This window comes from Seriola dumerili, unplaced genomic scaffold (assembly GCF_002260705.1).
Source record: "Seriola dumerili isolate Sdu_G_001 unplaced genomic scaffold, Sdu_1.0 BDQW01000147.1, whole genome shotgun sequence".
NCBI classification, from domain to species: Eukaryota; Metazoa; Chordata; class Actinopteri; order Carangiformes; family Carangidae; genus Seriola; species Seriola dumerili.
In genome coordinates, this window is record NW_019174402.1 from 2,502,623 (window position 1) to 2,516,677 (window position 14,055).

Below are 14,055 nucleotides of genomic sequence, written 5' to 3' on the forward strand. Positions count from 1 at the left end.
GGTGGGAAATTACAAAATAAAGTCCTTGCATTACACTTGTAGATTAGTAGCTGTGGCAGGAACAAAGTAAGAGAGAGGACCTCACATTCCCAGTTCAACCAGTCTCATTAAAAAAAAACATTGCCTATCAGTAGGAAACAGAAATCGAACCGTCTCCTGTGTTAAAGTCAGACTTCTATAACCCTCATTTGTAAGTCGCTTTGGATAAAAGTGTCACCGACTCCCTTGTCCTGTTTATAATTCCTATAGCTGCTGGAGAGCTTTGTCACTTTAACATTAACACACAGCAGGTGGAGTTGGGGCATTTGCTAAAATGACTAATACTTTTGTTTTTCATGGGAGGTCAGTCTAGTTTTACAAACCCTGCCAGGTTAAAGTAACCCTCTCACCAGAACATCTGTGTTGAACAATTATGCAAAACCTTTTCTCCAGATTTCATTCAGTGTCAATAATCTGGGCACTGCTACTACACTATGGTCAAAGTCAGAGAATGATTGTGATTATTGTGAAAGGAGAAGTCAAACTTTGTTCTATGAAGGTCAGATATAATACCACCACCACCACCTCCTAATCTTGTTTTTCGCCTTGCTACTCATAGAGCATATTACTTCCTCAGTTGACACTCAACGCTGGCAATGGACGTAAAATTGTCAGATGTTACATTGCCCAATTATTTCTATATAGTTCACTATGTAACACAAAGATATTATCATTGCCTTATATTTCTAATAATCCCATGTATTCAACTATTTTGTGTTACCAAAATATATTAACATGTGTTCTGTAATGATGTCCAAATATTATGCTCTTACTGGGTAAATCTGTAAAACATTTCCTGCCACATGTGGCTCTTAAAGCAGCTGTAACATTAGACAATTAAACTATTATTGTTATTGTTAAATATTTAGTTATTGTTAAATAACAAAAAACTAAACCTTTTTCATTGCTCCACATTAAAACCACATTATGTCTTGCATTGGCACTGAACCTTTACAGTTAAGTGTAATTCCTTATTGGTGACTAACTGCAAATAGACATAATCTGTTGTAAACAGGGTTTCTTACTGTCACTGCTGTGATGAGTACTTTAGTAAATTGTCATGGTCTAGGCTGTGACTTGTTTTTTCCCTTGTGTTTATGGTGTTTTCCCTTTCCCCATGTTTTCTGTCTTCCCTTGTTTGTTTCTGTGTCTGTTTGTATCTGGGGCATGGTACTTCTCTCTCTCTCTCCCTCTCTCAGTCACCTGTTTGCCAATCAGCCAGCACACCTGCAGTTCATCAAGCCTGAGCATCGAGTATATACTCCCCAGTCCTACAGCAACTATACGCCAAATTGTTGTTTCACCAGTCCGGTAGCTCACATTCCATCTGCTTGGAATTTACATTCAAAGTTTTGCTCCAGTGTCTCTTCCTTGTGCTAACCTTTGTTTCCTTGTGTTCAGGACCACTGCTTGCCAGCCTGCGCGTTCATTATTCAGGGTGCCATGCTCCAGACAGCCTGCTTCACCTTGCCAGTCTCCAGCCTCCCAGACCTCCTCTTGCTGCCCGCTCACCAGCCCTTTCCCGGCCAACCAAGATAGCCCCCGCTCTCCACACTGCCCTATCCCAACCTGCTGGCCACTCCCCTCTTCTCATCGCCCAAAACCCTCACTCTCCTCTCAACATCTGCCTTCTTAGTTTAAGTCATGAACTCACTCTAATTAATTTGAACTCCAAGTCAGTGTCCTGCATTTTGGTTCCTCTGTTGATCATGACAAAAATAGTGATTTACTATATGTTAAATGCTGTCATTTGGAAAGGCTATAATTCATGCTGCTGCATCTTCACTGCAACTCTAAGTAAAATTTTATGTGTGTGCTGTTGTCTGACAGCAGAAACATAGAGTTATCAATGACGATGCCTGTACTCTGTGATCGTATATTGACACACTGAAAAAGTGATGACAGGAAGAGCCCAAGGAGACGGAGCGCTGTCTTTTGAACGTCACCCCTACACAGCAGCAGTTACCAACACCTTGGAAAAAATGTGGAAGAAGAACTCAGTCCCTGAAAATACCACTATGAAATATTACTCCATTGCAATGAAATGTGAAGGATTATGCTGCTGTTAGTTAGACCATTGTTTGAACAAGTCCTGTGTTATCTACTCCACATACTGCTTGCTAATTAAAACTCTGACAATGCATCTGCAGCATAACTAGCAAACCATACAACCATAAATGAATGTTGGAAAAATGTTATGTAAAAATTACAGTTTCTCTTTGACATGTATCCCAATAAAAGTATTAAGTTTCACACAAAGGGAAATTAATCACCTGTAAAAGTTCACAATTATGCATCAGCGTTTTTAGAATTCTCCATGTTCCCTATTCACTCTACAATTGCTCTTAAATGAATTATCCACACAGCGTAGACATGGTCTGATTCAGGCAATTAACTTTTTTTCAGAAGCCACTGAACCCCTTGGTGATCGGGCTACTGCCTCACACACATTTTGTCCTCTGCCTCACACTTTGCTCTGGTCCAATCAGTTCCTATTGACTTCATGGACCAGTGGATTGGGTTCCCATGGAGGAAATGATTGCTAACATTGTGGCAGTAATTTAGAAATGAGCCGTGGTGCCTCAATCAAATCAGCAAATTTAAAAACAGCAGGGCTGAGAATCACAGCATTTTTTAGTCCATTACAAGGGCGTGGGTTTGCATATGGATAGTAGGGACATGTCCCTACCAATATTTTGGGAGGACAGAAATTACCCCTACCAATATTTAAGTGAACTTGTTCGCACTATGTTTGGAGTGAAGTCATATGAGATCATTCCAATGTGCCAACCAAAGGCTACGTCTCCAAGACAACCGATTTAGGCATGCTAGCATTTGATTGAAAGGGCAGGGGTTTTATGAAGGCTAACATCATGTGAGAATGGTACCTAACATCACCAGAAAAAATTATGTTATTTATCCATGTTAGCTAGTGTTAACTAGCAAGCTGACCCTTGCTTCTGTCTTCTGTAGGCTAGCAGTCAGGTTGCAAGCAGGAGTTAACATAAAATGATGGATATATGCCCTATGAGTTTAATTTATGTCAAGAAATCCATGAAAATGTCACCATGAATGAATTTGTAGTAAGTAGGGCAGCAAATTAGGAAACAGGTTCATCTTTCATCCATCCATCCATCCATCCATTATCTTCCACTTATCTGGGCTCAGGTCGCAGTGGCAGCTGGATAAGCAGGAGGTTAGAGTTACTTTTCATATCTTACTGTACTATGATTTTTATGTCTTACTATACTATGACTTTTTTATGCCTTACTGTACCATGACATTTTTATGCCATACTATACGATAACTTTGACTTTTAATGACTCATTATACTATGAGTTTTTTTAAGACCTACTATACTATGACTTTTTTTTAAAAACAAACAATACTATGACTTTTTATAAGTTTCTAAAGTGTGATTTTTTTATGCCTTACTATACTAAGAACTTTTTTGACTTCCTATGAGTTTTTACGCTGTTCTAATCTATGACTTTTTATGCCATTCTAACCTATGACATCTTATGCTGTTTTAATCTATAACTTTTTATGCCAAATTATACTATGATGTTTTTATGCCTTACTATACAATGACGTTTTTTGACCTTTTTTATCCCTTACTATAGCATGGTGTTTTTATGCCTTACTATACTATGACGTTTTTTTACATTTCATGTCTTATTATACCATGACGTTTTTTGCCGTTTTTTATCCCTTACTATAGTATGAAATTTTTATGGCTTACCAAGTTGTTAGTAGGTAGTTGGTGCAGTGGTTAAAGCTGTTGCCTTGCAGTGAAAAGATTCTCAGTTCAAATTCCAGTTCTAGCACCTTCCTGTGTGAAGTTACTATACTATGAAATTTTATACCTGATTATCCTGTGACGTTTTTTGTCATTTTTTTGTCATTCAGTCAGAAGATTCTGAGTTCATATCCCAGCCCGAGCACCTTCCTGTGTGGAGTTTAACTCTTCTACCTATGCCAGTGTATTATAGTAAGACAGTTATGACTTACTACAATTTGACGTTTTTTAAAATTTTATGCCTTACTATACTATGACGTTTTATGCCATACTATACTATGACATTTTTAAGCCTTACTATAGTATGAGCTTTTTTGAAATTTTATGCCATACCATACTATGACATTTTTAAGCCTTACTATAGTATGAGCTTTTTTGAAATTTTATGCCATACCATACTATGACATTTTTAAGCCTTACTATAGTATGAGCTTTTTTGAAATTTTATGCCATACCATACTATGACATTTTTAAGCCTTACTATAGTATGAGCTTTTTTGAAATTTTATGCCATACCATACTATGACATTTTTAAGCCTTACTATAGTATGAGCTTTTTTGAAATTTTATGCCATACCATACTATGACATTTTTAAGCCTTACTATAGTATGAGCTTTTTTGAAATTTTATGCCATACCATACTATGACATTTTTAAGCCTTACTATAGTATGAGCTTTTTTGAAATTTTATGCCATACCATACTATGACATTTTTAAGCCTTACTATAGTATGAGCTTTTTTGAAATTTTATGCCATACCATACTATGACATTTTTAAGCCTTACTATAGTATGAGCTTTTTTGAAATTTTATGCCATACCATACTATGACATTTTTAAGCCTTACTATAGTATGAGCTTTTTTGAAATTTTATGCCATACCATACTATGACATTTTTAAGCCTTACTATAGTATGAGCTTTTTTGAAATTTTATGCCATACCATACTATGACATTTTTAAGCCTTACTATAGTATGAGCTTTTTTGAAATTTTATGCCATACCATACTATGACATTTTTAAGCCTTACTATAGTATGAGCTTTTTTGAAATTTTATGCCATACCATACTATGACATTTTTAAGCCTTACTATAGTATGAGCTTTTTTGAAATTTTATGCCATACCATACTATGACATTTTTAAGCCTTACTATAGTATGAGCTTTTTTGAAATTTTATGCCATACCATACTATGACATTTTTAAGCCTTACTATAGTATGAGCTTTTTTGAAATTTTATGCCATACCATACTATGACATTTTTAAGCCTTACTATAGTATGAGCTTTTTTGAAATTTTATGCCATACCATACTATGACATTTTTAAGCCTTACTATAGTATGAGCTTTTTTGAAATTTTATGCCATACCATACTATGACATTTTTAAGCCTTACTATAGTATGAGCTTTTTTGAAATTTTATGCCATACCATACTATGACATTTTTAAGCCTTACTATAGTATGAGCTTTTTTGAAATTTTATGCCATACCATACTATGACATTTTTAAGCCTTACTATAGTATGAGCTTTTTTGAAATTTTATGCCATACCATACTATGACATTTTTAAGCCTTACTATAGTATGAGCTTTTTTGAAATTTTATGCCATACCATACTATGACATTTTTAAGCCTTACTATAGTATGAGCTTTTTTGAAATTTTATGCCATACCATACTATGACATTTTTAAGCCTTACTATAGTATGAGCTTTTTTGAAATTTTATGCCATACCATACTATGACATTTTTAAGCCTTACTATAGTATGAGCTTTTTTGAAATTTTATGCCATACCATACTATGACATTTTTAAGCCTTACTATAGTATGAGCTTTTTTGAAATTTTATGCCATACCATACTATGACATTTTTAAGCCTTACTATAGTATGAGCTTTTTTGAAATTTTATGCCATACTATACTATGACATTTTTTTACGTTTTTTATCCCTTACTTTAGCATGACGTTTTTATGCCTTACTACACTATGACGTTTTCTGAGGTTTTTATGCCTTATTATACTATGACATTTTTATGCATGACTATACTATGACGTTTTTTGACCTTTTTTATCCCTTACTAAAGCATGGCGTTTTTATGCCTTGCTAAACTATGACGTTTTCTAACATTTTTATGCCGTATCATACTATGACATTTTTATGCATGACTATACTATGACGTTTTTTGATGTTTTTATCCTTTACTATAATATGAGGTTTTTATGCCTTAGTATAATATGACGTTTTTTGATGTTTTTATCCTTTACTATAATATGAGGTTTTTATGCCTTATTATACTATGACGTTTTTAAGCCTTACTATAGTATGACATTTTTTGACATTTTTTATCCCATACTATAGAATGACATTTTTATGCCTTACTACACTATGACGTTTTCTGCGGTTTTTATGCCTTATTATACTATGACGTTTTTAAGCCTTACTATAGTATGACATTTTTTGAAATTTTATGCCATACTATACTGACATTTTTTGACATTTTTTATCCCTTACTATAGCATGGCGTTTTTATGCCTTACTATACTCTGTTGTTTTCTGAGGTTTTTATGCCTTACTATACTATGACTTTTTTTGCATTTTTATCCCGTAATATAATATGACGTTTTTTGACATTTTATGCCTTAAAATACTATGACGTTTTATGCCATACTATACTATGACATTTTTTTTACGTTTTTTATCCCTTACTTTAGCATGGCGTTTTTATGCCTTACTACACTATGACGTTTTCTGAGGTTTTTGTGCCTTATTATACCATGATGGTTTTATGCCTTACTATAGTATGAGATTTTTTGAAATTTTATGCCTTGCTATACTATGACGTTTTTTGACGTATTTTATCCCTTACTATAGCATGACATTTTCATGCCTTACTACACTATGACGTTTTCTGAGGTTTTTGTGCCTTATTATTCCATGATGGTTTTATGCCTTACTGTACTATGACGTTTTTATCCTTTAATATAATATGACATTTTTTGACGTTATTATGCCTTATTATACTATGACATTTTTATGCCTTACTATAGTATGAGATTTTTTGAAATTTTATGCCATACTATACTATGACATTTTTTGACATTTTTTATCCCTTACTATAGCATGACGTTTTTATGCCTTACTACACTATGATGTTTTCTGAGGTTTTTATGCCTTATTATACTATGACATTTTTAAGCCTTACTATAGTATGACGTTTTTTGAAAATTTATGCCATACTATACTATGACTTTATCTTGTGTTTTTATCCCGTAATATTATATAACGTTTTTTGAGGATTTTATGCCTTGCTATAGTATGAAGTTTTTTGAAATTTTATGCCTTACTATACTATGAAGTTTTTTGACCTTTTTTTATCCCTTACTATAGTATGGCGTTTTTATGCCTTACTACACTATGACGTTTTCTGAGGTTTTTATGCCTTATTATACCATGATGGTTTTATGCCTTACTGTACTATGACATTTTTTGACGTTTTTATGCCTTATCATAGTATGACGTTTTTATGCCTTACTATAGTATGATGTTTTTTTTTGACATTTTATGCCTTATTATTCTATGTTGATTTTTAATATTTTTTATCCCTTACTATACTGTTAGATTTATATGCCACGCCAAACTGAGTATGTAGTTGGTGCAGTGGTTAAAGCTGTTACCTTGCAATCAGATGATTATGAGTTCGATTCCCTGTCCTAGCACTTTCCTGAGTGGAGTTTAACTTATCTACCTATGCCAGTGTGATATAGTAAGACAGTTTATGATTTCCTACACTTTGACGTTTTTTAATACTTTTGTCCCATACTATACTATGACGTTTTTTGACGTTTTTATGCCTAAAATTCTATGACACTTTTGACGTTTGTTGTCCCTTACTATAGATTTTTATGCCTTACTAAATTGTGAGTAGGTAGTTGGTGCAGTGGTTAAAGCAGGTAGCTTGCAACCAGAAGATTTTGAGTTCGAATCCCACTCCTAGCACCTTCCTGTGTGAAATTCATCTCTTCTACCTATACCAGTGTATTATAGTAAGACACTTTATGATTTACTACACTTTGACGTTTTTTAACTATGATGATTTTATGCCTTAATATAGTATAAGATTTTTTGAAATTTTATGCCTTACTATACTATGATGTTTTATGACGTTTTTTATCCCTTACTATAGCATGACGTTTTTATGCCTTACTATACTATGACATTTCTTGACGTTTTTCATCCCTTACTATAGCATGACGTTTTTATGCCTTACTACACTTTGTCGTTTTCTGAAGTTTTTATGCCTTACTATAGTATAACTTTTTAGCGATTTTATCCCGTAATATAATATGACGTTTTTTGACGTTTTCATGCCTTAAAATACTATGACGTTTTTTGACGTTTTTCATCCCTTACCATAAGATTGGATTTATTGCCTTATGTACATGTGTAGGTAGTTGGTGTAGTGGTTAAAGCTGATACCTTCCAGTCAGAGCATTTTGAGTTCGAATCCCAGTCCTAGCACCTTCCTGAGTAGAATTTAACTCTTCTAGCTATGCCAATGTGATATAGTAAGACAGTTTATGATTTCCTACACTTTGACGTTTTTTAATACGTTTGTCCCATACTATACTATGACGTTTTTTGACGTTTTTCATCCCTTACTATAGCATGACGTTTTTTGACGTTTTTATGCTTTAAAATACTATGAAGTTTTTTGACGTTTTTTGTCCCTTACTATAGGATTAGACTTTTATGCTTCACAAAATTGTGAGTAGGTAGTTGGTGCAGTGGTTAAAGCTGGTGGCTTGCAAGCAGGAGAATTTGAGTTCGAATCCCACTCTTAGCACCTTCCTGTGTGAAGTTCAACTCTTCTACCTATACCAGTGTATTATAGTAAGACAGTTTATGATTTACTACACTTTGACGTTTTGTAACTATGATGTTTTTATGCCTTATATTAGTATAAGATTTTTGAAATTTTATACCTTACTATACTATGATGTTTTATGACGTTTTTTATCCTTTAATATAATATGACATTTTTTGACATTATTATGCCTTATTATACTATGACGTTTTTATGCCTTACTATAGTATGAGATTTTTTGAAATTTTATGCCTTGCTATACTATGATGTTTTTTGACGTTTTTTATCCCTTCCTATAGCATGATGTTTTTATGCCTTACTACACTGTCGTTTTATGAGGTTTTTATGCCTTATTACAATATGACGTTATTTGACATGTTTTATCCCTTACTATAGCATGGCCTTTTTATGCCTTATTGTACTATGATGTTTTTTATGCCTTACTATACTCTGATGTTTTTTGAAATTTTATGCCTTATTATACTATGATGTTTTTAAGCCTTACTATAGTATGACGGTTTTTTAAATTTTATGCCATACTATACTATGACATTTTTTAACCTTTTTTATCCCTTACTATAGCATGGCGTTTTTATGCCTTACTGTACTATGATGTTTTTATGCCTTACTATAGCATGACGTTTTTTGAAATTTTATGCCATACTATACTATGACATTTTTTGACATTTTTTATCCCTTACTAAAGCATGGCGTTTTTATGCCTTACTACACTATGATGTTTTCTGACATTTTTATGCCTTATCATACTATGACATTTTTATGCCTGACTATACTATAACGTTTTTTGATGTTTTTATCCTTTACTATAATATGAGGTTTTTACACCTTACTATACTATGACGGTTTTTGATGTTCTTATCCTTTACTATAATATGAGGTTTTTATGCCTTACTATAATATGACGTTTTTTGATGTTTTTATGCCTTACTGCACTATGACGTTTTCTGAGGTTTTTATAACTTATTATACTATGACGCTTTTTGAAATTTTATGCCATGCTATACTATTACATTTTTTATCCCTTACTATAGCATGGCGTTTTTATGCCTTACTGTACTACGATGGTTATATGCCTTACTATACTATGACATTTTTTGACGTTTTCTTATCACTTACTATAGCATGATGTTTTTATGCCTTACTATAATATGACGTTTTTATGCCTTACTAGACTATGACGTTTTCTGAGGTTTTTATGCCTTATTATACTATGATGTTTTTAAGCCTTACTATAGTATGACGGTTTTTGAAATTTTATGCCATACTATACAATGACATTTTTTGACATTTTTTATCCCTTACTATAGCATGATGTTTTTATGCCTTACTATACTATGACTTTTTCTGACGTTATTATGCCTTATCATACTATGACATTTTTATGCCTGACTATACTATGATGTTTTTTTTTTGCGTTTTTATTCCGTAATATATTATGACGTTTTTATGCCTTATTATAGTATGACGGTTTTTGAAATTTTATGCCTTACTATACTATGACTTTTTCTGACGTTATTATGCCTTATCATACATGACGTTTTTATCCTTTACTATAATATGAGGTTTTTCTGCCTTACTATAATATGACGTTTTTTGACGTTTTTATGCCTTACTATACTATAACGTTTTATGCCATACTATACTATGACATTTTTTTCACGTTTTTTATCCGTTACTATAGCATGGCGTTTTTATGCCTTACTGTACCATGATGTTCTTATGCCTTACTATACTCTGATGTTTTTTGAAATGTTATGCCTTATTATACCATGATGGTTTTATACCTTATTGTACTATGACTTTATATGACTTTATATGCCTTACTATTGTATAAGATTTTTTGAAATTTTATGCCTTACTATACTATGACATTTTTTGACATTTTTTATCCCTTACTATAGCATGATGTTTTTATGCCTTACTACACTGTGTCGTTTTCTGAGGTTTTTATGCCTTACTATACTATGACTTTTTTTGCGTTTTTATCCCATAATATAATATGAGGTTCTTTGACGTTTTTATGCCTTACTATAGTATGACGTTTTTTGACATGTTTTATCCCTTACTATAGCATGGCCTTTTTATGCCTTATTGTACTATGATGTTTTTATGCCTTACTATACTCTGATGTTTTTTGAAATTTTATGCCTTACTATACTATGATGTTTTTTGACGTTTTTTATCCCTTACTAAAGCATGGCGTTTTTATGCCTTACTACACTATGACATTTTCTGACATTTTTATGCCTCATCATACTATGACATTTTTATGCCAGACTATACTATGACGTTTTTTGATGTTTTTATCCTTCACTATAATATGAGGTTTTTATGCCTTACTACACTATGACATTTTCTGAGGTTTTTATAACTTATTATAATATGACATTTTTAAGCCTTACTATAGTTTGACAGTTTTTGAAATTTTATGCCATACTATACTATGACATTTTTTGACATTTTTTATCCCTTACTATAGCATGGTGTTTTTATGCCTTACTGTACTATGATGTTTTTATGCCTTACTATACGATGACATTTTTTGACATTTTTTATCCCTTACTATAGCATGGTGTTTTTATGCCTTACTATAATATCACGTTTTTTGACGTTTTATGCCTTACTATAGTATGACGTTTTATGTCATACTATACTATGACATTTTTTCATATTTTTTATCCCTTACTATAGCATGGCGTTTTTATGCCTTACTACACCATGAAGTTTTCTGAGGTTTTTATGCTTTGTTATACTATGATGGTTTTATGCCTTACTGTACTATGACATTTTTTGACGTTTTTTATCCTTTAATATAATATGACATTTTTTGACGTTATTAATCCTTACTATACTTTGACGTTTTTATGCTTTATTATAGTATGAGATTTTTTGAAATTTTATGCCTTACTATACTATGACGTTTTTTGACCTTTTTTATTAAAGCATGGCGTTTTTATGCCTTACTATACTATGACTTTTTCTGACGTTTTTATGCCTTATCATACTATGACATTTTTATGCATGACTATACTATGACATTTTTTTATGTTTTTATCCTTTACTATGATATGAGATTTTTATGCCTTACTATAATNGGTTTTTATGCCTTATTATACTATGACGTTTTTAAGCCTTACTATAGAATGACGGTTTTTGAAATTTCATGCCATACTATACTATGACATTTTTTGAGATTTTTTATCCCTTACTATAGCATGATGTTTTTATGCCTTACTACACTATGTCGTTTTCTGAGGTTTTTATGCCTTACTATAGTATGACGGTTTTTGAAATTTCATGCCATACTATACTATGACATTTTTTGAGATTTTTTATCCCTTACTATAGCATGGCGTTTTTATGCCTTACTATACTTAGACGTTTTCTGACATTTTTATGCCTCATAATACTATGACATTTTTATGCCAGACTATACTATGACGTTTTTTGGTGTTTTTATCCTTTACTATAATATGAGGTTTTCATGCCTTACTATAATATGAAATTTTTTGACATTTTTATGCTTTTCTACACTATGACATTTTCTGAGGTTTTTTNTTGACGTTTTTATGCCTTACTATAGTATGACGTTTTTTGAAAATTTATGCCTTACTATACTGTGACGTTTTTTGACCTTTTTTATCCTTTACTAAAGCATGGCGTTTTTATGCCTTACTATACTAAGACGTTTTCTGACATTTTTATGCCTCATCATACTATGACATTTTTATGCCAGACTATACTATGACGTTTTTTGGTGTTTTTATCCTTTACTATAATATGAGGTTTTCATGCCTTACTATAATATGACATTTTTTGACATTTTTTAACCCTTACTATAGCATGGCGTTTTTATGCCTTACTATAATATCATGTTTTTTGACGTTTTTATGCCTGACTATAGTATGACGTTTTATGTCATACTATACTATGACTTTTTTTCATGTTTTTTATCCCTTACTATACTATGACGTTTTTAAGCCTTACTATAGTTTGATGGTTCTTGAAATTTTTTGCCATACTATACTATGACATTTTTTACGTTTTTGTGCCTTACTATACTATGACGTTTTTATGCCTTACTATAGTATGACGTTTTATGTCATACTATACTATGACTTTTTTTCATGTTTTTTATCCCTTACTATACTATGACGTTTTTAAGCCTTACTATAGTTTGATGGTTCTTTAAATTTTTTGCCATACTATACTATGACATTTTTTGACATTTTTTAACCCTTACTATAGCATGGCGTTTTTATGCCTTTCTGTACTATGATGTTTTTATGCCTTACTATACTATGACATTTTTTGACATTTTCTTATCCCTTACTTTAGCATGATGTTTTTATGCCTTACTATAATATGACGTTTTTTGACGATTTTATGCCTTACTATAGTATGACGTTTTATGCCATACTATACTATGACATTTTTTCACGTTTTTTATCCCTTACTATAGCATGGCATTTTTATGCCTTACTACACCATGAAGTTTTCTGAGGTTTTTATGCTTTATTATACCATGGTGGTTTTATGCCTTACTGTACTATGACGTTTTTTGATCTTTTTTATCCTTTAATATAATATGACATTTTTTATGCCTTACTATACTATGACGTTTTTTGACGATTTTATGCCTTACTATACTATGACGTTTTTTGACGATTTTATGCCTTACTATAGTATGACGTTTTATGCCATACTATACTATGACATTTTTTGACATTTTATTATCCCTTACTTTAGCATGATGTTTTTATGCCTTACTATAATATGACGTTTTTTGACGATTTTATGCCTTACTATAGTATGACATTTTTTGACATTTTTTATCCCTTACTATAGCATGATGTTTTCATGCCTTACTACACTATGTTGTTTTCTGAGGTTTTCATGCCTTACTATACTATGACTTTTTTTTTGCGTTTTTATCCCGTAATATATTATGACGTTTTTTGAAATTTTTATGCCTTACTATAGTATGATGTTTTTTGAAATTTTATGCCTTACCATACTATGACGTTTTTTGACCTTTTTTTATCCCTTACTAAAGCATGGCGTTTTTATCCCTTACTATACAATGCTATTTCTGACGTTTATATGTCTTATCATACTATTACATTTTTATGCATGACTATAGCATGATATTTTTTTATGTTTTTATCCTTTACTATAATATGAGGTTTTTATGCCTTACTATAATAAGACGTTTTTTGACGTTTTTTTATCCCTTACTAAAGCATGGCGTTTTTATGCCTTACTATACAATGCTATTTCTGACGTTTCTATGCCTTATCATACTATGGCGTTTTTATGCCTTACTATA